This window comes from Antechinus flavipes, chromosome 2 (genome assembly GCF_016432865.1).
Source record: "Antechinus flavipes isolate AdamAnt ecotype Samford, QLD, Australia chromosome 2, AdamAnt_v2, whole genome shotgun sequence".
NCBI classification, from domain to species: Eukaryota; Metazoa; Chordata; class Mammalia; order Dasyuromorphia; family Dasyuridae; genus Antechinus; species Antechinus flavipes.
In genome coordinates, this window is record NC_067399.1 from 72,898,192 (window position 1) to 72,923,745 (window position 25,554).

The window sequence follows — 25,554 nt, forward strand, 5'->3', positions numbered from 1 at the left end:
ATTAAATAATGTTCAAAAATCATTCTAGAAATTAAAGATTAGTTATCAATAAATGAACGTGTTATCCTGTAACTTATTCATCATTCAAAATCCAATTTATAATCAAGAAATATATAGGATAATGTTAATGGAAAAACCCAAACAGAATATGAATACCAACTTCTTTTCCCCAATCCCTCCTTATCTCAATAATCTAGCTTAAGCCAAGATGTAATTTTTTTTTATATATATTTACCTCTTTATCTCTTTTGACACTCACACTCTCAACCTAGTATCTTGACCATGGCAATAGAGCCTAGCTTCTTAAACCGTGGTTTATAACCAGACCCGTTCGTAGCTGAATTTGGAGATTGTGATATTATGTTTTATTATCAGTGTTTGATTTTGTATACTACCCAAGTATACTACTACCATATAAAAATTTCTTCAGTTAAAAAGGGTCACAAGTGGCCCTTCAATGTACTTGGAACCTTATCTTAAAAGGGTTACACTCTGTCCACTTCAATCCATCCACCATTCAGCTGCCATAGTGATCATCCTAAAGAGTAGGATTCACTACATCACCTGCCCCACTCATTAAAATTCTCAAGTCACAACACTCTATCAGTTCTAAGAACAATTGTCAATAAACATTTATTAAATACGGTACATATACTGTACTAATCACTGAAGATATAAATGCAAAAAAAAAAGTTCTTGCTATCAAGGAAATTGTTTATAATTTAATGAGAAAAACCATCACACAAAAGGCAGCAGATAAGTAATAAGGGTAGAGTTGGGAGATAGGCAAGAAAATTAGAAAAGGAATTTTATTTTGAAGGTCAAAGGAGTATAACAGGTGAGATCGATTTTAAACTCCTTGGTTTAGCATGCAAAATCCTTTGCCACTTCTGGCCCAGCCTGTCCAGTCTTCCAGCTTCTCATACCATCCCTCACTCTCCTGTAATCAATGATCCAAGGATATTGGTCATCTCTAGGCTCTTACATTTTTACTAGCTGTCTCCTACATTTATCATTCTCTGCCTCCTCAGCTCTGCCTCCTGCCTTCCTTCAATTCCCCATTACAATTCCCCATTCTCCAGTAAGCCTTAGCCTCCATATAACTTCATCCTACATAGTTATTTGCATAGTTGTTTCTCTGATTAGACTATGACTCCTTGAGAAGAGGGACTGTCAACCCTTTCTTTGTATTCCCATAGTTCCTGGCAGATAATAGTGGTGCAATGAAATTGTATTGACTCACTGTCTGAGACATTCTCTTAATTGGAGAATAACATCTTTTAAACTGTGGAAAGAGATTATCAAATGTGTCTCTCCCTGTCCTCGTCCCTTCCCTTTCCCAACCTCCTAAAACTACGTGCATGGAGAAAATGAAATAATAAGACAGAATTAGACTGAGTTTTCTTAAAGCTTATATATTATTTTATAATCATTGACTTAAAACATCTGCAATAATGAAGCTAGCATTTTATAGTGTTTGCACATTTATATGTAAACTTAAGTTATCTCCTAACCATAAAGCTGTGAGATAGTTGCTTTTATTCTTCTGCCTTTACAGATAGGTAAACTAAAATCAAGAATAGTTAAATGACTTGATTTGATCACAGAATTAATAGAATACCAACAACAACAACAACAACAATGATAATAGCTAGTTATTTCTATAATAATTATTGGCTAAATTATTTTAGTTATAAAGACAATGTGGATTCCAATCCTTGATATTTCTCACCTTCATACCTCTTAAAATATACACCCTGTGGAAGAGGTTCATATGATGATTCATTTTAAAATCCTCATAATGCAACAATTTTGAACTCTTAAGTATTATATATTTCTTCTGGACAGGAAAAAATGTTTCCACATACATTACAGCATTTATTATGTAGATATTTGCTGATTTTATCCAAAATCATTAGGAATATTAGCTCTGCTATGAGGTAAACAAAATAAACAAACACCTGGCAAATGAGGACTAGCTTTACTACCTTTTTTTCTTAGCATACAAATAAGGTCTCCAAAATCTAAATAGCTCACAAGTACCTTCTAGAGGTTCATTATTTATTCTGCTTATTGCAAGGCAGAGTTAACTTAGCAGCACTAATAGGCCTCTTTCAAAACATGGTGCCATTTTTGTTGGCTTTGATTGGCCCTAAATAATATTCTACTATGGTCCAGTGTTGATCTGGCTGCTTAAATAGATATATTTTCACACATGGGCCATAGATTCTATGTGAATCTACATCCATAATCTATTAATATATTCACAGATTGCTGCATATTGCATATATAGCTTACACAGATATGTGACGAGAAAAGTATATTCATAAGCATGAGTACACTTATGTAATATTTATATGAATGAAAATTGCTATCCTCTTTTAGGAAACTACCTTCTATTTCCAGAGAACATTCTTTTCCATGGTAATAAATGATCTTCAGGAAGCAGTGACAGACCCAAAGATTTGACAATACATTTTTGCCATCATTTCCCTCAATTGAGAAATTCTGGCTGCTCCACTACAGCTGTGGATCAGTCCCTCACTTTGTTTCCATATGCCATTTAGAAACCTTGGGAAAATAAATTAATCCTAAATTGCATGTTTGTCTGTTTTGCCTGCTTATGGTAGCAATAAGGACTAGATATTTATTTGTCTGCATTGCACCTGCGGCCTATTCTCTATGCTGTTGGTATGCTATCCTTTCCAAATACTTCCCACTCTCCTGAAAACTATCTGTTCCCCTCCTGTAATGAACAAGTAAAAATACATTGCATTTAGGGGACCTGGGTTAGCATGCTACTTTTTGTCTACTATGTGACCTTGGACAAAAATTACACATAGTCTCAAGCATTTATTAACAGTTTGCTATGAGAAAGGCTGAGCTCTGGAAATACCAGAAAATCTCTGCTTGTACCCCATCCACAAACAAATCCAAAGTTTTTGCCCTCAAGGAGCTCACATTCTAGAACATGCAAACAAGTATTTAGATGTAAGATAGATGTATCTCAAAAATAATCTTAGATGGAAAGCACATTGGACCCTCTGAACTTCTTTCTTCATTTATAAAATAAAAGGATTTCCCTGGGTCATATGACTAAAGTCACTTTCCCCATGATCTTCCTGAAAATCCTAGGAAATTTAGATTTCATAATTTTCCTTGGAAATGAATTCTGTAGTTTCCCAAGTTTTTTATTTCAGAAAGTTATTCCTTACTTTAATTATAACTTTCTTGAGAGAAGCCTCTATTTCTTTCTTTTTCTTTTTTTTTTTTCTTCTAAATCCTAAGAGATAAGGCAAAGAGTGGCTACTTAATCCAACATTTCCATGAGATGCAGCATGAAATACAAGAAAAATAGGCTGTGAAACTGGCATTTGACATTGAGTTTATATCCTGACTGAACCCCAACTAGCTTTGTGATCATGAGCAAAACAATGTAGAACTCTCTCAGTTTCATCATCAGTAAAATGAATATAACAATATTTGTCCTACATATTTCATTAGGATGTTATGAGAAGATCCTTTATTTATCAGAGTCATAATCAGTATTAATAAAAAAGAATTTTGATGGGTGCAAAAACAGTGATACCAGCAAACAGATGAGAAGTTAAAAGTTTCTAAAAAGGGTAGAAGGGTTGTTATTAATACTCCAATAAAATGTTATTTTCTTGAAAATATAGGGACTGTTTCATTTTTGTCTTTCTAGACTCAGCCCTTAATATAATACCTGGAACATAATTGCTAGATGCTTGTGTAGAGATCTAGTTGTGACTTCTCTGGTCAATAATATTTATTAATCTTCAACCCTTTATCAGATTTTAGGCAAATTAATACAAAGTCTTTTATCTATCTTGGCTCTATACATAGTCATAGATGTAGACATAGACATAGACATTTTATAGGCCTACAATATATATATATATGTACAGACATAGATACCTTACAGATACATTTTGCTTATGCATGGGTAGGCACATATGATATACATATATCCATGGATATATGATAAATAGATCTAAAGTTTCATTCAAAGTTATACAGCCTAATAACTTCATTTTACATCAAAGAAATTGAAGTCTAGAATTGTTAAATGACTTCCAATGTCATAAAAATAATACAAATTAGATCCCCAGGTCATTTAATTCTAAATTTAGCACCCCTTCCAATGTTCCTACTTAAAGAAAGGTTGTGGTTGGGGCACTATGGTGAAATATTTGGAAATTTTTGGAATCAGAAAAACCTGGTAGGATTAGTTATGTGACATCATTACCAGTAACAAACTTTTACTGGCTCAGGAAACTACAACTATGAGATACAGAAAAATTACTGATTTAGAAAAGTGGAAAAAGCTTCTCCACCTCATATTTTCTATACTAGGCTGTCAAACTTGCTTCCTACTTCACAGAATCAGATTAAACTAAATTAGGAAAAGTTTAAGAAAATAAATGCAATTACAACACAGCATAGATAACATTAATTTGGAGTTTTCTAAATTATTGTGTATCCCATAGGAATCTGTTCATATTTCAGTTTGATATTTGTGTCCTATATACATCAGGTCTGGACATGTTTACATATACATACTCATACAGTCCCAAAGTCACAATATATGGGTAGCAAATCTTGAACCCAGGTCTTCATGACTTAAGAGGTCACTTCCCTGTCCTCAATGCCATGTTGTATCTCAAATATAAATAGATTTTCTAGATAAATGGAGTCTAAGTGAAATTACCTTGTTTATACTCATGCAAAATACAGAATTATATTTACTATAAGCTGATATTAAGCTAGCAATTATTGGTTTATTTTCTTGAGAAAACTTTTTTTTTTCTTTCTGAGTAAAACTTTAATCACCTTGAAATTAAACTGCAGCATTGCATTTGCATTTTGAAGAGAGTCTACTTCTGAACCTTTCTTCTTGGCAATTGACTATCCTTTCCAATTTCCTGTGATTTACACATTTGTTCACTGTGATGGGAAGCAGTGCTGATCGGTGGACAGAGGTGGGCCCTGCATCGATCTCAATGACATTCCATTAGCCATCTTCTTTCGCTTAACACAAACTGACGAGTCTTGACTAGTTCAATTTTACCATTGGCAGCATTGTATTTAATCGACTTAGAATTCTTCCCACTATCTTGTCATTTTTCTGGTTCAGCAGATTCAGAGTTCTTTCCTCTTAACTCTCTTTATTTTAGGTCACATTAGTTAATTTTCAGTTCCTTTTTATTTCCTTGTGTTAAGTGAAAAGTAAAACATTGCCACTAGCCTGGATGGAGTTGGATGGTCATTCTTTTGAGAAGTTTACAATTCTAGCCGTTCCACCCTCTGATTTTTGTAGAACCTTTGTTATTTGAAATGCTATTCACAATGCTACTAAAACTGCCACAATTGCAGAATTTTTATTTCCATTTTAGCCCTTGGGAAATGATTTCTTTCCTAGGCAATTTAAGACTCAGATTTGTTTTCTCCTTCATTAAAGTGCTCTTCTGATGCCTCATTGAGAATGTGACTTGGGGGTTCCAGGTCAGTGTCTGCAAGAGTATAATCTCTGATTGGTCTAGCTAAAATCCATACATTTTCAGTACAAGATTTGCTAAGAATTGTGTTTGTTATACTTACTGTGTGCACAATGGACAATCATCAGAATATCATCACAAAATTATGAGTTGTTTTGGACATGTCATCTCATGAAGTTATTTATTAAGTAAGATGTGGAAAAGTTGCAATTAATTATTACCAATGACATGATTTAAAAAAAAGTATTAAATATTCCATCTGTACCAGACACTGCAATAAGCAAGGGGTAAATCAGTTAGTCAATAAACACTTAAGATCCTACAATGTGCTACACACTATGCTAAGATTTGGGAATACAAAGAGTCAAAACACAAATGTGTGCCATTAAATAGCTTTTGTTTTAAGAGGGAAATAAACAGCCTAGACACATGCAAGAGATATGCATAAAAAGATTGAAATTAACCTTAAAAGGGGAAGGTTTAAGAGCTGGAAATAGCAGGAAATACCTCTCGAAGAAAATAGAATTTAATGAAAGCCAGAGAAACTGAGTCAGGAGTAAAATGATGGAGTATCCCATGAATAGCAGAAGACAAGAAGAAAGGCAGAGACAGGAAATGGAATGTCCTATTTGAGGAATTACAAGTAGAAAATCGAACACTTTAAAATATAAAAGAGACATTTATTATCTCATTTGAACCTGAAAGAACAATGGGAATTGCTTGAAGTGAACTGATTCTGTCTTGTGACTCAGTTCTGGACTTAGCTTATTTTCCTTTCTATTCAATTGTGGGTAGTCAAATTTCTGTCGTGTGTGTGTGTGTGTGTGTGTGTGTGTGTGTGTGTGTGTGTTTGTATGTGTGTGGAAGAGAGATTATTCAATTATGGGAATTATGAGAAGTGTATTACAATATTTGAACATAACTCTGCTTGACTGGGCAGCAGAACCACATTTACCAGAAACCCAGTAAGATGGAAACAAGAAGTTTTTTCATAATTATACATAAACAACATACATGTCTTATCTGAAACCAGACTCTGTATTGCTCATCTTGTTAATGTTTCCTGGTTTTGTTTTTATTTTTCAGTAGAATACAGATACTTGCAGGGAAAGAGAAAGGGGGTAGGAAACCTTTTTTTTTTTTTTTTTTTTTCCTGATTTCAGGGAACTATACACATTGGCTCTCTCCTCCCTACTTGGAAATCTCTCATCTTTCTAACAATTAAAAATCAGATTATCAGGGCAACTAGAAAGCACAATGGATAGAGTGGTCAGGAGGACCTGAGTTTAGATTCAGCTTCAGATATTTAACACTAAACTGTGTGATAATGGGCAAGTCAATTAACCCCAATTTCCTAGCCAAAAAAGAATTAAAAAAAAATAGATTGTCTAATCTCATAAAAAAGTTTGTATCCTATTAATTGTTTTTGTTTTTGTTTTTTTTTTTTAATACATAAAAATCTCTCTCCCTTCTGTATTCTGGATTAAATGTCAAGCAAAGGAGACCTGGTTCTGATTTATTATGCAATTGATATGCATTGCTTAAAAATTTCATATGGTCAGAACATATGACTGAACCTTAAAATAATTCAGTTAATTTATATTTTACCCATTAAAAATTCTATTGCAATATTATAGAATAGGTATTCTGTAGAGGGCTGGAACTCTGAAAAGGTGTACTTGAATCTAAGACAGCAGAACACTTAAGGCTAATTACCTACTCAATGTGAGATAATGGTTCTATAAACATATACTTACATGATATGGTGATATGATAGTTCTTATGATTGGCGCTTGCTATAGGTATTATGGTGAGGTAATTGGAGGCAAGGATTGGAGGGCTGAGAGAGAGGGTCAGAGTTTTTCTGCTGCAACAGGCTCAGGAGAGATTCATCTTTGATGAGCCATGTGGCAGCTTGCCTGCCTCCTTCATTTCTCCTCCTAAAGACCAAGGACTTTGACTGATCCTGACTCTGATCCTGAGGTCCTCCAGAGAGCTAGCTCCAGACATTATAGTATTTCAAGTATGATATCATTTACCAAAAAAGGAACCTGAGGATTTAAGTATCTTGCCCAGGATTATATAGTTAGTGTTACCTATGATTAATTTGACTGGGGTGAGGGGTACTTAATTTGAAAGTGAATGAGAATTTATATAGTTCTGTGTACTAAGAAATTACTATGCTAAATGCTTTACAGTTATCATCTTACTTGACTTAATAGGATGTTTGAACTAAGGTTGATGTGTCCATCGAATACTTTGATGCATTTGATCATGTAGACTAAAATCAGTCCAAGATAAATGAGATAAAGGAATAATCTTCCCAAAAGAAAATATGAAGGAGAGCTAAAACCAGATAAAAATTAGATCAGAGTAAGTCACAGAGAAAATGAAAACAAATAAGAATATATTGTTCAGTTATTCAATTCTGAGACTTCCACAATTAAATAGGAACATGTTAAATCTCAGGGCTCAACTGATGCTCTGGAAGATGAATATTTTTGGTCTAGTAGTATCTAGATTGGTAGTTAGATATAGGTTTTTTAGCTCTTCCCATATTGAGGATAATCAGTTCTTACTTCAAAGAGCCCCTAAGTCCTGAAATTCCTTAGGATACTTATTTTCACCCATTAGAGATAACTTCCTGAAGAGAATCAGAACTGCATGTTTTTTCTTTGAAAACAAAGACAGAAAAATAAGTTTTTCTTCCAATTTCTCACTAACTGTTCCCCTTGTAAAGCCATAGAACTTCAAATAATCATTCTCTATCAATGAGTAACATCTTATGCAAATTGTCTTAAGCCTCTAGTTAGGCTAATTATAGGCCATAAAACTTATTTGTCATATATTTTGCCAAAGTTTTCCAGAATCTGAGCATGTTGATCACACTAATGGAATCTTTATGGAAACTTTATGACTATGTATTTTCAGATAAAGCAATTAAGATTTTTATACTTATTTTAATTTTATTGTTTTCATGATTCACTTTATTTTGTGGGCCTATTGATGACAACTTTTAACTTATTTATACCTTTCATTATTCCTTCAGACAGGATTGTATCAATGTGCTAGAGACCTTTCTCAAGGTTTTAAAAGTTTTTGTAAACTCATCCACAATTTGGATACTTTTATCTATTTTCCCCTCAATCATAGGAAAATCAATTTGAACCTGAATTGATGTCATCTTGTCCAACTTCCTAACTTTATAGATGAGGCTCAGAGAAGAGAAATGACTTTTCAAAGCCTACTTATTCATAAGTGAATAAAAATTGCAGATATGCCAAAAGGCAACGCAAAGCATTGTAGTTATTTTACATGTAATACATTTGAAATGGTTAGATTTTTAAAAATTATACCTTTACAAATATAAATTCTTAGTCATCAAATATTTGGATAGAACATAATGTTATCTAACTTGCCAAACATATTTTTCTTTTGGGTCTACAAGATAATTTCTTTTGCTATATCAGAGATAATTTCCCTTCATTCTTAAATTTAAAGGTCACTAATCCTATAAGTTGAGAGTTGTTTATGAAATTCAGATGCAAAGGTATGTGAAAAATTGCAATTCTTAAGGAACTATAAAAGCTACTTTGATCATCATCAGCAGTACCAATTTGTAGCTCATATTTACATGGCATTTTAGAATTTACAAAGTACTGTTCTTATATATTTTTTGATAGATAAGAAAATAGGTTTGGAACTATCACATGCCTTTAGTCCATTTTTTGTTGTTTTATTGATGTGCTTTGTCTTTACATGAAAAAAATATTTACAGATTACTCTTATTTAATCAAAGATCCTTTGGAAAAAAGGAACATTGTCAAGTTAACATGATAATACAATGATTTCATCTTAAAGTATATGTAACATTTCATATCTGTAGTCACCAACTCCAATACACATGTAATATAGACATATGTAAAATGGGTCATATGTAGCTAAATCAATCACCGCTTGCGCATGTATAGTTTCATCACTGGTCCTCTGGGATCTTTAATGGTCCTTGTATTAGCAATGTTTGTTACATTTTTCAAAATTGTTTCTTTCTACAGTTTCTTTGCCTACTACATATCTATGTAGCTATCTATATTTGTGTGTATGTATACATATATGTGAATATGTGTGTGTGTTTTCCCCTCTTGGTTCATATTATGTTACTTATCAGTTTGTAAAATTTATTAAAATTGTTCATTTTTATATGATGCTCCAATATATTTGTGTGTGTGGCTGTATTCTAATTCTGCTTACTTAACTCAGCATCATTTCTTATAAGAACTTCCGTGGTTTTTTGAAATTATTTCTTTGTTAATTTTTTATAACACAGTAGTACTCCAGCATTTTATAAGCCACACTTATGCAATAATTCCTCATTTGAGGGACATTCCATTAGTTTCTCTGGGTAGAATAAAAATAGTAAGAAAATTATAGACAAATATTCTTAATAACATAGATCCAAGTTTTTAAATAAAATATTATTAAAGAAACTAAAACATATTACAGAAATTATACATTATTACCAGATTTAACTAAGATTACAGAGCTGTTATAGCTTATGGAAACTATACACTTAATTAACCATATTAATCACAAAATCAAATTATTACACCAATAGATCAAGAAAAAAAGGAAAAATATACTATCCATTATTATTGGGGGGGAAATGCCTAGAAAACATGGACACAAAAAGATGTTACTTTGGCATACAGTTTAATCCAGTTATTATTTATATTTTTTGTGGTACACATTTCTATGATTCTTCACTTTTTCTCAAGGAAAAAATGGCAACCCAGAATATTCCAACAAACCTGGCACACCCACTACCACCAAACATCTATTTTCATAGAGGTAAATTGATTGTAATCAACTAGATTCTTTTAGTGTCAGAACTTGAACTACTTACTTTTCTAATTTCAAATTGAAATCCTAATGTTCTTTTCACCAATGCAGAAGGACTGGTGCTTATACAATGGATTTTTGATATGTCTCAATTGGCATTATCGTGAAACAAAGAAGAAATACAGAATAAACAATGAAAGGGAAGAATAGGGGGAAAAAACACCAGATGGGCAAGGTGGAATTTGTGTGATCAATGAAATCACAAATTTCTATTTGAAATATTAGATCTTCTCCTCTGACTGTGGACAAGTTATTCAAATACTAAGAGTTCAAGTAACCAATCTGTAAAATGAGGATACTATTATTTGCATCACTAATCTATTTAGCAAGGATAGAGAAGTATATTTGCAAAAAGCATTTTGTAAGAAGTAGGGTTATATCTAAAATAGATAATTTTCATTACATTAAATTTTAAAAGTTCTATGCAAACAAAACCAGTATAAAAATATTTAGAAGGAAAGAAGAAAACCGGGGAATGGGGGGATTCAAAGCAAGTTTCTCTGATAAAGGTCTCATTTTTCAAATATATAGAGAACTGAATCAAATTTATAAAAATAAGATGGCCAAAGGATTATGAACAGACAGTTTTCAGATGTAGATATCAGTTATCCATTGTCATATGAGAAAAATGCCCTAAATGATGATTGATTGAAGAAATATACATTAAAATAACCCTGAGATAACATCCAATATCTATCAGATTGGCTAATATGACAGAAAATTAGAATGACAAATATTGGGGGAGATGTGGTAAATTTGGGACCCTAAAGCACTGTTGGTAGAATTGTGCACTGATCCAACCATTCTGAGAGCACATTGTAATTATGCCCATAGAGACCTAAAACTGGATTTTTTTTTTTTTGGTCCAGTCATACATACCTCTATTAGGTCTCTATGCCAAAGAGATAATTTAAAAAACAAACAAACAGGGAAATGACCTATGTTTACAAACATACTTATAGCAGCTGTTTGTGTGATGGTCAAGAATTGGAAATTGAGGAGATACTCATCAATTAAAAATTGGCTAATAAATTGTGATATGTTGTTGTCCTTGAAATACCACTGTAATATAAAAAATGATGAACAGAATGCTTTCAGAAAAATCTAGGAGAACTTACATGAACTGAATCAAAATGAAGTCAGCAGAACCAGAGCATTGTTCCCAATATTAGCAATAGTATACCATGTATACCATGATGCATTGTGAGTGGCTTACTCTTATCAGAAATACAATGATCAAAGACAATTCTGAAGGACTCAAATGAAAAATTCTATCCACTAGTAGAGAAAGAACTAAGAGAATTGGAATACAGATGGAAGCATACTTTTATTAGTTATGACAATTTTTCTTGTTTTGTTTGTTTGGGGGAAGTTGGTGTTTTCTTTCACTATATGACAAATATAAAATATATTTTTCATGACAACACATGTGTAATGTATACATTTGCTTGACATCTCTTTGAGGGAATAGGGGAAAGATGAGAGAATTTTCAATTAAAAATACGTGTTAAAATTATTTTCACATGTAATTGGAAAAAAATTTTTTTCAGAGGAATAAGCTATCAGAAGAACAAAACAATCAATCAATAAATATATTAGGTACAGAAATTTACCCATCTAATAGATACAAAAAAGTATTTATATGAAATAATTTGCCTAAAATTTTTTTGAGGAAATCTATCCCTCCTTGTTGGAATCCTTACTAACTGCTAACTAATTAGAGTTGATCTAATCTTACAAGAAGATGTTTTGGGCAGAACCTGAAACAAAGTACTAAGCAGAACTAATTAATACAAGGCTTGTGTTCACACCTTTACTCATTGGAGTTCAATGAGTTCACACTTCCCTTGAAGCTTGTTGGGCCAGAGAGCACTATGGGAGAAAACCCATAATCCTCTCTCAGAAGAGTCAGATAAAAGGCCAGCGATGAGGGCTCTATGGCAGAATACATTTTTTCCTCTTGGCTGGCTGGTCGCAGAAGAGAGCTCAGCTGGACTCGAGAGGAGCGATTCTGGTGGCAGACGAAGGGTTTTCAGAGGATACAGCTACGAGTGGAGAGTTCAGTGGACAACCAGATTCATCTTCATCTCACACCACTGTAGTTGGTGCCTGGGCTCCCCAGAAGGATACAAAAGAGACATTCCATCTCTGTGTTGGTTGGAGGCTGAAGAAAGCAGAGGCAGAGGCTGAAGGACAGAACCTTTGGATTTGGAGACATCTGAAGGGCTCTAAGCCTCTAAACCGGCTGTGCTTTGAGAAGAACAAGAACTCCAACATTTGAACTCATAACACCTCCTCTTCCTCCCAACAACAACAAAAAAAAGTTAAATTAATTCAAGACATAAACCTACAAATAAATAAACCTTTCTTTTTCTGTCTTCCTCTCTTCCTTTTTCCTTCCTTTCTTCTTTCCTTCCTTCCTCCGTCCCTTTCCTTTTTTTTTCTTCCTCCCTATTTCCCTCCTTCCTTTCTCTTCTTCTTTCCTTCCTCTTCTTGTTCTTATCCTTTTTCTTCTTCCTTCTCTTTCTTTAAAGGAATTAAAGGAAAGGGACAATAATTTGTCAATCATGTACTATTTTCCAGATACTGTGGTAAACACTTTCTAACTATTATCTATTTTGATCTTTAAAATAACCTTTATATAATTAGTAAACTTTATATAATTGGCAATACTTTACTTGACTGAATGTCTCATATGTCTCCCTTCCTTCTCATCTCCTCCCCAAAATTTCCTTTGTCACTTATCAATCATTACTTTGCCTCTCTACAAGATAAGGCATAGACTAATAATCAGACTCATTCCAGGGAATGATCATTAACTTTTATTTCCAAAAGTCATCATCATTCTTATTTTCTTTCTTTAGCAAGTTGTAAAAAGTAGACATTTTCTTATTTTTGTTTTTCCTGTACCTCCTAACACATTTTACATGATACAAAGCAATAGATTGCAGGGTTTTAAAAGTACTGTATTTTCTCTCTGTGTTCTATGTCAATTACCAGACTGCTGGTTTCTAGCAGTGGAGAGCTTCCTTCTCCAACAATGTATATATAGTTGCAGAACATCCCTGAGATGATTTTGTGGCTTGTTGTAATCCAATGTGCAAGTTAGTGCACCTGGAGGAATAAGTTGTCTCCCGATTTATTAGTTGAAGTACCTTACATCTTTCAATGGAAGAAAAAAATTTTATATTGACATATCCAGAGTTTTTATTGAAGTTATATTAGTACTATCTATCAGTGATATGCTAGAAAATCTATAACTCCCACCAAAATGTTGCCCATGTGAGCAATTCAGTTTATGAAGTGCAATCTTCCCAAGCTGGCTTAGTGCCTCATGGTTCATTTTTCAACTTACGTGATGTTTAATGATTTTGTCAAAATAAAAACTAATACACAGTTCCATGTCCATCAGCAAATTATGCCATTCAATTTATGCCTTGAGATATGAAAAAAGACATTCTGATATATATGAAGGTTGGAGAGTGGGAAATACCTCTGGTCTAGATGACATTTTTCCCCTCTTCCAATCCTTCTGAGCCATTGCAGAGCTCATTTGCCAGGCATGCAGCTACAATGGGAGTTTGTCAGGGCAAAATTATGACAGGGTTTCATTATGGGAAATATGTAGATATTTGTCTAGAGTATACTGTCAGGCTAGGAAATGCTTTCTATTAAAAAGATAAGAAGGGAAAGGTTGAAAGGTCTTTATCACCTTGTTTAAAGCAATCTTAAATCCCATTTTCTAAACTACTAAATAGTAATTCCCAAACTCATTGAGTTTCCTTACATATTAAATCAGAACTTTAACATCAAAGAACTGTCTAGTCTGGTAGTATAAAAGAGCTCTAGGGGTTTAATGAGAGGCAAGACTTAATACAGTTCATGTGCTATTTCCCCTGTCCTGTTACATCCTTTTGGGGCCTTACATATCCTTAAATAAGGTTAAGAAAGGCAAATGCTTAAGTAATAAAAAAAGAAAAATGAATGATACTTTCTGTTCAGCCAGGAAGATTTTGGCAAATAGAGTTTACACTGGTTTCTTAGATTGCAATCTTCATAACTCAGCTCCTATTATAAATCCAGTGGGCTTTCATAACACACTGTAGTCAGGATCTCCTATGGGTATTTTATTTTTTATTGCTGCTATTTTAAAATATTCTGTATAATGGAACCATAGAGACAGGAATATGCTCTGTCCCATAACTCTGAGAAGAGAAAATTAATATTTTCTGACCCTATATAGAGAAAGAACTCAAGATCTGGAATTCATTAGTAAATTAACCAATCAACAATAATTTATTAAGAGTTCTCCCTACATGCTTGGCACTGCCTTAGGATTAGGGTTCATGAAAACAAACATAAAAAAACCCCAATATTCACTGATATTAAGGTGTTTATAGCTAATGAAGAAAATAACAAAGACATGCACACAAAATTAATATTAAGTGCAGTAATAGAATTAAATCTACTTTACCTTTCAAGATCTAGACTTCTTTCTCTTATATTCACAGACAATTTCATACCTTCTCCACTCAATGAAACTAAAAATACTTGTTTCTCTCTACCAGATCTTAGTACTTCACTCCTGTAACTATCATAGGTTCTCACTGATTAACTTTCAAGCCTCTGTTTTACTTATTGGTCATCTTCAGGACATGTCTTTTTTTTTTTTTTTTCTTTATTTTTCTTTTTTTATTACAGCTTTTTATTTTCAAAATATATGCATGCATTGTTTTTCATTATTGATCTTTGCAAAATCTTTTGTTCCAAATTTTCTCCTCCTTTCCCTTACCCTCTCCCCTAGAGGGCAAGTAATCCAATATATGTTAAATATATTAAAATATAATTAAATTCAATATATTTATACATATTTATACAATTATCATGCTGCACAAGAAAAATCAGATCAAAAAGGAAAAAATGAAAAAGAAAACAAAATGCAAGCAAATAACAAAAAAACAAAATGAAAATGCTATGTTATGATTCACACTCAGTTCTAATAGTCTCTCTCTAGGTATAGAAGACTCTCTTCATCACAACATCACTGGAACTGCTCTCACTGGTGAAAAGAGCCTAGCAGGACATGTCAGCATCCATAAATACTTTCTCTTTTTACAGATAGCTTTTGTGTGTTTTCTTCTTTCTTTAGAATACAAGTACTTGATGATTATCAACTATTTTGCTTGTGTGTGTGTATATTTCCCCAAGGCTTAGCAGTTTGTCTGATACAAAATAAGCATTTTATAAATGTATTATACATCTATCTATCATCTATAAATTCTTCTAATTTTCTATTAATTGAGTTTGAGAGGTATGTTACTATTAGCTGGGGGAATCAAAAAATGTTGCATAATTTGAAACTTAGAAGGAGACACTAGTTTTACAAAGCAGAAAGCCATTCTTTAGATACCTTTTAAGAAATGAATGAATTCCAAGAATAAGAGACATTGAGTAATAAGGCACAGAAAAGGGAGAAAGAGACCATGAGAAAATGAGAAAAGGCCAATATGTTTAAATTACCATTGAGAGTTGGAGAATATACTCCATTCACTCTTTGATGAATTCTGGAGATATATTAGAGAGATCTTAGGTCATATTCTGTTTATGACAATTATTCGACTCTTTGACCATGAACCAATCACTCAATGTTTGTAAGACACAGTTTCATCATCTGTAAACTGGGAATAAGAATCCTTGAATTGCTCACTTTTGTAATAGGTAGCAGCTTTTGCAGTGCTTGACACATGGAGTTGTGAGGATCAAATGATTTAATTATTTGTTTTGTAAATATAAAAATGTTGATATTTGGCATCAGCATCATCATTATCAACATGAACGTCATTATCTTTAGCTTTATGTTTACTGGTCCAAGATGATTTCATAGCATGAGGTATTCCCAACATATACATTTGATTAGCAAATAAAGATGTGCAATATTTTTATTTTTAATAGAACATTAATTCAATTAGTTTACTGAGCACCTACTCTGTGAAATTTTATGCTGAACCAATTTGACACCTTTGCTATATTACTCATCTTGGAAATCATCCCTATATTCAAAATGGAAAGATGAAAAATCAATGGATATTATGTTAAACACATATGCAAAATTTTAACAATCGAATTTTAGCTCTAAATCCTCTTCTATTAAGCATAAAGAGGATTGGGTTTAGACTAGAATTTCAGACATGAAGAATAAGGGGAGAATCAGTGTAGAAACTAGAAAAACAGATTAATACCATATTCTGTATTCACTCCTGGATATATGCTGGTGTTCCTTCTTTAAACAGAAATCCATAGACCTTATGCTTTACTGCTAATGACAATTTATGCATGAGGAGATTTATTTTACATTCAAAATGCTTCAGAAAGCTATTAGCTATTTAAATCCTGGTCATTTTAATTGTTCACTTAAGGTGATTGCTTTGTAGCAATCATTTTTAAGTTCAGGTCGATTTACCAAAGGTAGTCTGATGGTAGAAGGCAGGGTATGTGCCAATGAAGGTTAAAAAAAAAATGCATACATATATATATATATATATATAGGTTCTTGCTATATCATTTTCTTAAATATACTTGTCAATAGTTAATTAGTATTTATTGGCTAAATTATATTGGACCTTAACATTTGAACTCATGAATGATAAAGCAAAGATATTAATTATCACCTACAATTAATAATAGGGGAGAAAGCAACAGAATGAGGGGCTCAGACTGATAGCATTAGAAAACAGTTCCTTTACTCTTTAGGGTTATTCTGAGAACTCTGAGAGTGATCTTGCCCTGAGAACCTAAAATTACTAGTGTGGGTGTGAATATAAGTAGATAGAATAAGATCAGAGTATGTTTGCTGCAAAAATAATACAGTATCATCATTATAATCATTAACTTTTGTACTTGATTTGCCCTCAGAGCCTATTGAAGCTCTTATGTCAACGGTCCCACACTATTATGTCCTATGAATTTTACTCATATTTTTGACTTATCACCTTCTACCAGATGATTATCTATCATCTCTTGCTGGTGTCATCATGTATGTTTCCATTTATCTACTTTGCTTACTTTCTCATGCTTTATTATTTCCCTTGCAATTTTCAGGGACTAGGAAATTAGATAGTCAAGTTTCTTAAAATTGCATATAAAATAAAAATAAATTGATTTAAGTAAGAATCTAAGAAGCTATTCTATGTGTAAGGTACAAAACATTTAAATAAATTTTATCATATCTATTTTTGCTTCTTAGAGGTTTTTGTGCTTTCTTCTAAGTTTGTTACTATGTGTAAGGAGATGAGATTTCTCCCAAAATTAACTTCTAGATAAATGGAGTGTTATTGTGATAACTGGTTATTTCACAGAGTTCCTTATCCTTAAACTTCCTTCTTCTCACTTCCCAATACTATTAAACATTTATTCTTTTCCCTCTCTCTCTCCCTCTCTCTCTCTCTCTCTTTTTTTTTTTTTTTTTTTTTGCAAATGAGAAAAGTTGAAGTTGAAGAAGAATAAAAAAAGATGATATATCTCAGATATTCTGGAAGTAAGATTTGATTTGCTCATTTCCATTCATTCTTTCTGTCATGGCCCCTTGAACAAGTCCAATAACTTGACTAGGAGGTATCTTATTCTAACAGTTATAAGTGAAATGAAGAATGAATGTACATGTATGAAAAAACAAAACAAAACAAAACATTTATCATAAAGGTCTTGAGGGTATAGGAATTATGCAAACATTGAATACCCTTCTCCTGCAAAAAGCTATAAGAAATAGGCCCCTTTTTCTTAATCAGAGTTCTCATGGTTCAGAACAACATCACAATCTTTCTCTTGCTTACTAAAAGCAACAAATCAAATAATTTAGTAAAGAAACATGGAAAGATAACTCTTTGAAGGTAAACTCCTCTATGGGCACAAGCAGTCCCAATCTATCTCATCTTCTATATCAGATTGCCTAGTCTTTCACCTATATGTTATCTCTCCTGCTTTTTAATAAAATTTATCTTGGAATCTTCAGAATATGTTGATATTTTTATTCCCTTGGCTTTCTAGCAATTTTATCTTTGTTTCTGATTTTGTCTAAGTAGGAATAGAAGGGTCTTTTTACTGCAAAAAAGAAGGGAAACAAATAGCTTTCTAAATCATAAAAGGAAAAAAAAAAAAAAACAAGCTTTCTGGCCAGCTCTAAAAGTACTATGGAAATGTGCATATTTACAAAACTTCTTCCTTTAGAAATTAGATAGCCATTCTCTTGAGATGAATTTGACTTCACTAAGCAAATTCAATCAACAGAAAGTATTTAAATGCTTGATGAATTAACAGAGAGAATGTTCATATTCCCTTCATGCCTTAGCCATGAAATCTGAAAAATCAAGGCTTTCTTAGTATACTTAAGGTTTCTATTGATTACTTTGGGCTGTAGTCTAGAAAAGCCATCAAGGGTGAATCATGAGATTACAGGGTTTAGGGACAGGAGTAATGTGAAGGATCATTTGAATTAACCATCTAATTTGTGATAGAGAAAATTTAGATTCAGAAATGGGATGATTTGCTGAAAAATATTATCTAGGAATAAGCAGGAGAAGTGAGACTTAAATCAAGGTCTTCTGATTTCAAATACAAAATACTTTTTCCAAATATCAATCTGTTCAAGTAGGTAAACTTGCAGAATATCATTCCACTGAAATTTTAATTGTTTTTCCCCCTACACATGCCTAAATGGCTTTTAATATAAATCCTAAATTTTCTCATATCTACCCCCATACCAGTATAGCTAAAGAGAGACAATAGGAGTCAGACAAGGCAGGTAGATAACTGGAATGAAACAATTTGGGACAGTGGGGTAGAGTGGAAGACATAAGGAAGAATATTTTTTCTATGTCTTTCATTTTTATAATATATGAACAAACTTTTAACTATTTGTACTATGTGAGGCACATTTCCACTGATAGGGATACAAATAAAAAAGAAAAATATCTTTTTTTGCATAAATACAAAATACAAAGAGGAATTAAAATGCAAAAGAATAAGCCTGTCAAACATGGTATAATCAGCTATGTATAACTTGATTTAAAAATAGCAATAATATACAAGTATAGCAACATTACTTTTGCCATAAAGATTTCATTGCTATAAGGAACTCCCAGAAAGGGAAACTTTTTCTAGCAATGGTAAGGAAGCAACTTCCTTGCAACTTAAAATCTTATTAAGATGTTTCAAACATCAAAAAACTAAATCATTTGCCCAGTGTCAAATAACCAAAATTTATTGGACAGAAAACTCAAACCCAGTTTTTCCTGACTTCCAGGCCAGCTCTCCAACCATTCAGTTATGATGCCTCAATAAATAGAAAATTTATAAAACACAAATACAAAGTGATTGGTTTGTGGTGTTAGTTAAGTGACAATCATGAAAAGTTTTTTGAAAGAGTTCACACTGAGATAAATTTGGAAATGAATGAAAGATTTCAAGAGGCAGAGTTAAAGTGAGTATTCTAACTATTCCAAGTGTCCATATGACTAGGGGAGCCCCAAAACTCTTTCTCTTTCTCTCTGACTTTGGGAATGGTCATTCCTCCCCTTATCACATAGTGACCCTTTTTTAATCTGCTCAATTCAGTTTTGTGGATGGCTTTCAGTATTGTGTGACTCAGGGTTAAGTGACACTCCCCTACCCCTTTATTGACTGCTGAATTGAAAGAGTTAATAACTCAATAATCTTTACAAAGAAGGAGGCAGCTTCCAGCTGAACATAGGTGACAGAATTTAAGGTCTAATCACTCGGAGAAGATAGGATGAAGTACGACAGTGAATATTCTTTATTGAAAAAGAGAAAGGATTATATTTTATCTTGGAAGTTATAAGGAACCACTGAAATTTCTTGAGTGATCAGATCTGCATTTTAGGGATATCAATTTTGCAGTTGTATGGAGGGTAAAAGGAAGAGACACTTTAATCAGGAAAAAAATAATTACTGCAGATATGAAAAAAAAAAAGAGAGAGAGACTTTGGTTTAAGACTTAAAAACATCCAAAAAAAAAAAAAAAGCCACTGAATTATCCAGAAAACATAACAATATATTTTGTGACAAGTCAAGTTTTGAAGTCCAATAACAACTCAAATCCACTACTTTATATATCTTGACCTGATTTTGCTTTGGAGAGGTAATCAAGTGAAAAGATCATTGAAATAAAACTGGAAGGAGCATTAAAATTCAAATTGTTCTACCCTCTCATTTTCACATTAGGGAACTGAGATTAATTCAGTTGAAATCAAGGAAGTTAACACTCAGGATAAAGCTTTGGGGAATATTCATGGTTAACAAGCCTGACCTGGATGAATATTCACTGAAAGAGACCAAGAAGTAGCAGTCAGAAAGATAGGAGACCCAATGGAAAACATCATCACAAAAATGGAGAAAGAAGAGAATAACAAAGAAAATAGGATGATTTACAGTGCCAAGGGTTACTGAGACAATAGGAAGGCTAAAAACAAAAACAAACAAGCAAACAAAAAACACATTTTGCGATTAAAAGAATTAAAAGATCTCTGAGTTTGTTAAGAATACATTTTATTTGAATGATAAGGGCTGAAAGTTAAAAAAATAAAATAGAAGAAAGGAAGTAGAGTCCTAGAATGTAGTTAGGATTATGACTGGATTAGATCAAAAACTAGTGGAGACTTATAGCAAATATAGGTATAGATAAATGTATCAAGTGAAGCTTATTTTGTAATGCTGGAGAAACTGAGGCAGGAGAGAGATAAGAGAGTTTTTGATATTATTATCAAATGGGATTGATAATCCCATTATCAATGGGAGAGTAATTAATGGGAGAGTAAAGTCATCTCAAATTATCCAGTCAGACAGAGATAAAGATATACTGGGACCAAGGAATCCATGTTGGTCCCAGGGCTGGATGAGACTGTCATCTCAAAGAATCCAGCATCTAGCATCCAGCAGCCGCCAGCCTCCAGCAATGAATGGAGGAACCCCAACTTCTTAAATACCTTTTCTCTAAACAAAGGAAGAGATAAGAAGTTTGGGAAAACTTCTGTCAGGATGGGGGAGGCCATAAATCCTAAAAACCCAGAGACAGGATGTCTGAATACACAAAAATAAAGATATCAGTGAGATATCTTGGAATATTTTAGAGGTATATTGTAAATTCTTGAGGACAGAAAAGAATCAAGAGATCTACTCTCTTGTTTATCTTGCTAACAATTTATAATCTTAGAACAAATAATCCTCAGTCTTAATAGACCAGAGGGGGAGTTTTACAGCTTAGGGGATTGATACAGAACAGTTAAAGAAACAGACAAGGGAAACTCATATAGGGAAACAGAGTCAAGACAGTCAAAGAGAACTGTGGCATAACAATTTATGCATCCATTTGTTTGTTTATCTATTTATTTGGAAAGTGAAAAAGACCGAGAAATATTTACAAGCATCAAGGAAGAAAGCAGTAAATTAAAACAGGAGAGATGAGAAATAGGTGAGAGACTAGGCAATTTGATGTTGAAGATGAGATAGATTGGAACCACTTGTGCCCATGGAGGAGTTTGTCTTCAAAGGGTTATCTTTCCATGTGTGATAGGGAAAAGGAATAGTAGAAGAGGAAGACTAAAGTGTAGGAGGGAAAAAGAAGGAGAATTCTGGGAGCAACCTCAAACTTTCCCATGAAATATGAAACAAGGTTCCAAGCTAAGAGATGCAATTTGGTATAACTCTAACTCTAAACACACATATACATATACTTTTTATTTATAGCTTATAAATATATATATACACATACACACACACACACACACACACACATACATACTTATGTATATGTGTATATGTGTGTATGTAAGTGTATGTTGGCTAAGTAATTGGTTCAGTCAATATGAAAAAGGGCCCCCAAAACTCTAAAACTCCTTGAAGGAGAAAATCTTCAACTCTGTCTCAGTGAGGGACCCTGCCCAGGGAAACAAGGCAAACAGTTTCATTCTGTTATCTAGGTGGGGTTGCTTCAGTTCTGAGCAAAAGAATTCTAACCCTATTCAATTAAAGAAACTCATTCAATTCTATTCCAATTTCAGCTCAAGCTGAAACCCAGCTTGTAGATGAGCCAACTTGAGACACCACCACTAGCCCCTTTCAGCTTGTAGCCAAAGCTCCTTTTATAAAAGAGCCAATCTAAAATCCTCTCTTTGCAAAGATTCTAAACATACCATGCTAGGCCATGCTATGCCAAGGAAGCCTCTGCCCACTGGAATAATATTCTTTTCCAATATTATCCTCTCTTTATCCTCATCTATTTCCCTAACAAGACCTTATGCCTCTGTCAGGATTTCTAACCTTACTTCCCAATCCTCTTTTATCAATCTAGGTTTTCGGATTTGTAAATTCCTTTACAGAGAATCTCTGCTCTGCCAGAAGGGCATTTCCCCAAACCCTCTACCCTTTGGCACAATTCCAAGGGGATGCAGGGGAGCCAAACCTCTCCCTTGGGTTCTGTGAACCCCAAACTTGCCATTAGAACTTATCATTTAACTCTCTGACCACCAGAAACCCTAATATCATTTTGAGTCCCTAACTCTAGACCTTATCATTTGGTTCCCTAGTTAAGGGAACCCCAATACCAAACCTCATCATATTTTTGTTTCCCGTACGGGAAGCCCCGAAAACTAGACTTCATATAGATAGAGTACTGGACCTTGAATCAGGAGCTGAATCCAAATTTGGCTTCAGACACTTGCTAGTTGTGTGACCTTGAGCAAGTTACTCAAGTTCTGTTTGCTTTAATCTACTGGAGAAGGAAATAGCAAATCACTCCAGTGTATATGAGAAGAAAACACAATGGACAATATAGTCCCTGTGTTCAAAAAGAATCAGACACAACTGATCAACTGAACAACAACAAGAAAGAGAGAGAGAGAGAGAGAGAGAGAGAGAGAGAGAGAGAGAGAGAGAGAGAGAGACAGAGACAGAGAGAAAGAGAGAATAGGAGCTTTTTTTTTTTTCTCTTTCATGGAAATGGATAGGCCATATAAGTGATCCATTAATACCTATATTTTCCTTAGATTCTTTTTTTCTTTTTTTTTTTTCTTTAAAAAAAAATAATCCCTAGTGTTTATCACTGTGCATAGTAGACATTTAATAAATGATTTTGGATTGATTGATTTTCCCAGATACAGTAGGTAGTTTAAAAGGCACTGTGTGACTGGAATAATGAATAGATTTGAAAGACATAAATAATCAGTTAATAAGCATTTATTAAACACCTGCCACATCCCAGGAACCACATTAAGTGCTTGGGATGAAAAAAAAGGAAAAACAAACAAACAAACAAAACCAGTCCCCACTCCTGAGGAGCTCAGAGTTTAATAAGGGAGACAACACATAGAGAACTGTATAGAAAAAAAAAAAAATACACACACACACATATATATGTATATACATAAAGTATACATTATTGATAGTGTCATAAGGAAAATACTGATATTATGGAGGACTGGGAGATTTTTCTTCCAGAAGATATGACTTTACATGAGCTTTGAAAGAATGCATAGAACCGAGAAAGAAGAAATAGAACATTCAAGTCATGAGCGATATAGCCAGTGCCAGACTGAAGAGTCAGAAGACAGAGTGTCTGTCTTCTACAAAAATTTCAAGAAGACCAATGTTACTGGATTAGATAGTATGGGGTACAGAGAAATAATAAGAAGTTGAAGAGAGAAATTTTTATTTGATACTGAAGTTAAGAGATAAGTAAATCTAGAGTTTATTGAATAGGGGAGTGACATGGTCAGAACTGGTCTTGAAAGCAATCAGAGAGCTAAATAAATAGAGGAATAGGAAAGAGTTAAAACAGATCAATCAATAGACTGCTGCCATATTTCAGGTTTGAAGTGATAAAGGCCTATACCATTTATATGTGATTTTGGTATTTGAAAACATTTTACAGAATATTGTATTGATACTCTCTAAAGTCATAAAGGTGGATGTTAATATTTCCCCCATTTTATAGATGAGGAAATTAAACCTCAGAAAGTTTAAGTGACTTGTGTAAGGAAACATGAATAAAGTTTTATTAGTATCCAGGTATTTCTTACTCTAAGTTAACAATTCTCTTAATTATGGAGGGAAATTGAAACTTGACAAAAGGTTCATTTCCACTTGATGGAGGTATTAATCAATGTGGCTATTAGATAGCAGGATAATTGTATTTTTCCCATCTGTTGTGTATCTACCTCCTGCTAGGCCAAATCCCATGATCTAGACTATATATATATATTTATAATTGAATATCAAACAGAAATGGATGGCACTAGATGGTCTCTTGTATTTCTTTCAGTTGAATATTCTTAGATCCTAAGTAGAAATTTATAGGGTAAAATATGTAGAAATATGAGTATGTGTGCAGAAAGGATGCAGAATGAAAAACTATAAAAATACACCTTTAAATACTCACTGCCATATACATCTCTATTGAAGGTTTCATGGTGTTGATGAGGTGAGAAAAAAGTCAACTTCATTTTTAATAAAGATGAGATATCAATATGTCTCTACAAGAAAATGATGAGGGATCTGTTGAAAGGGGAAACTTTATTTCATGCTATCATATAAGAAAGTTAACTTTTGAAATAAATGATACTTCAATTTTTTGGAAAATCTGTGATCTCACTGATATAGGCACTCCCTTTAACACCTTTGCATATTTTCTGACTCCCTATACCTCCTGCACTTGCCCTTCTGTGAATCCTATATAGTGTGGAATTTCCTCTAACTCTTAACAATGTTTTGAAGAAAATTAATAAATCACATAAGGCCATTCATTGAAAATCCTCTGCTCTCTCAGTCTGGAACTATGCTATCAAATTGAGCATATTTGATCCAGCAGTGTCTTTAGTGCGTCTGTATCCCAAAAAGATCATACAAAAGGAAAAGGACCCACATGAGCAAAAATGTTTGTGGTAGCCCTTTTTGTAATGGCAAGGAACCAGAAACTGAGTGAACATTTGTCAGCTGGGGAAAGGATGAATAAGTTATATATGTGAATGTACTGGAATATTATTGTTCTATAAGAAATAATCAGCAGGATGATTTCAGAGAGGCCTGGAGAGACTTACATTTAGTGATGCTAAGTGAAGTAGAACCAAGA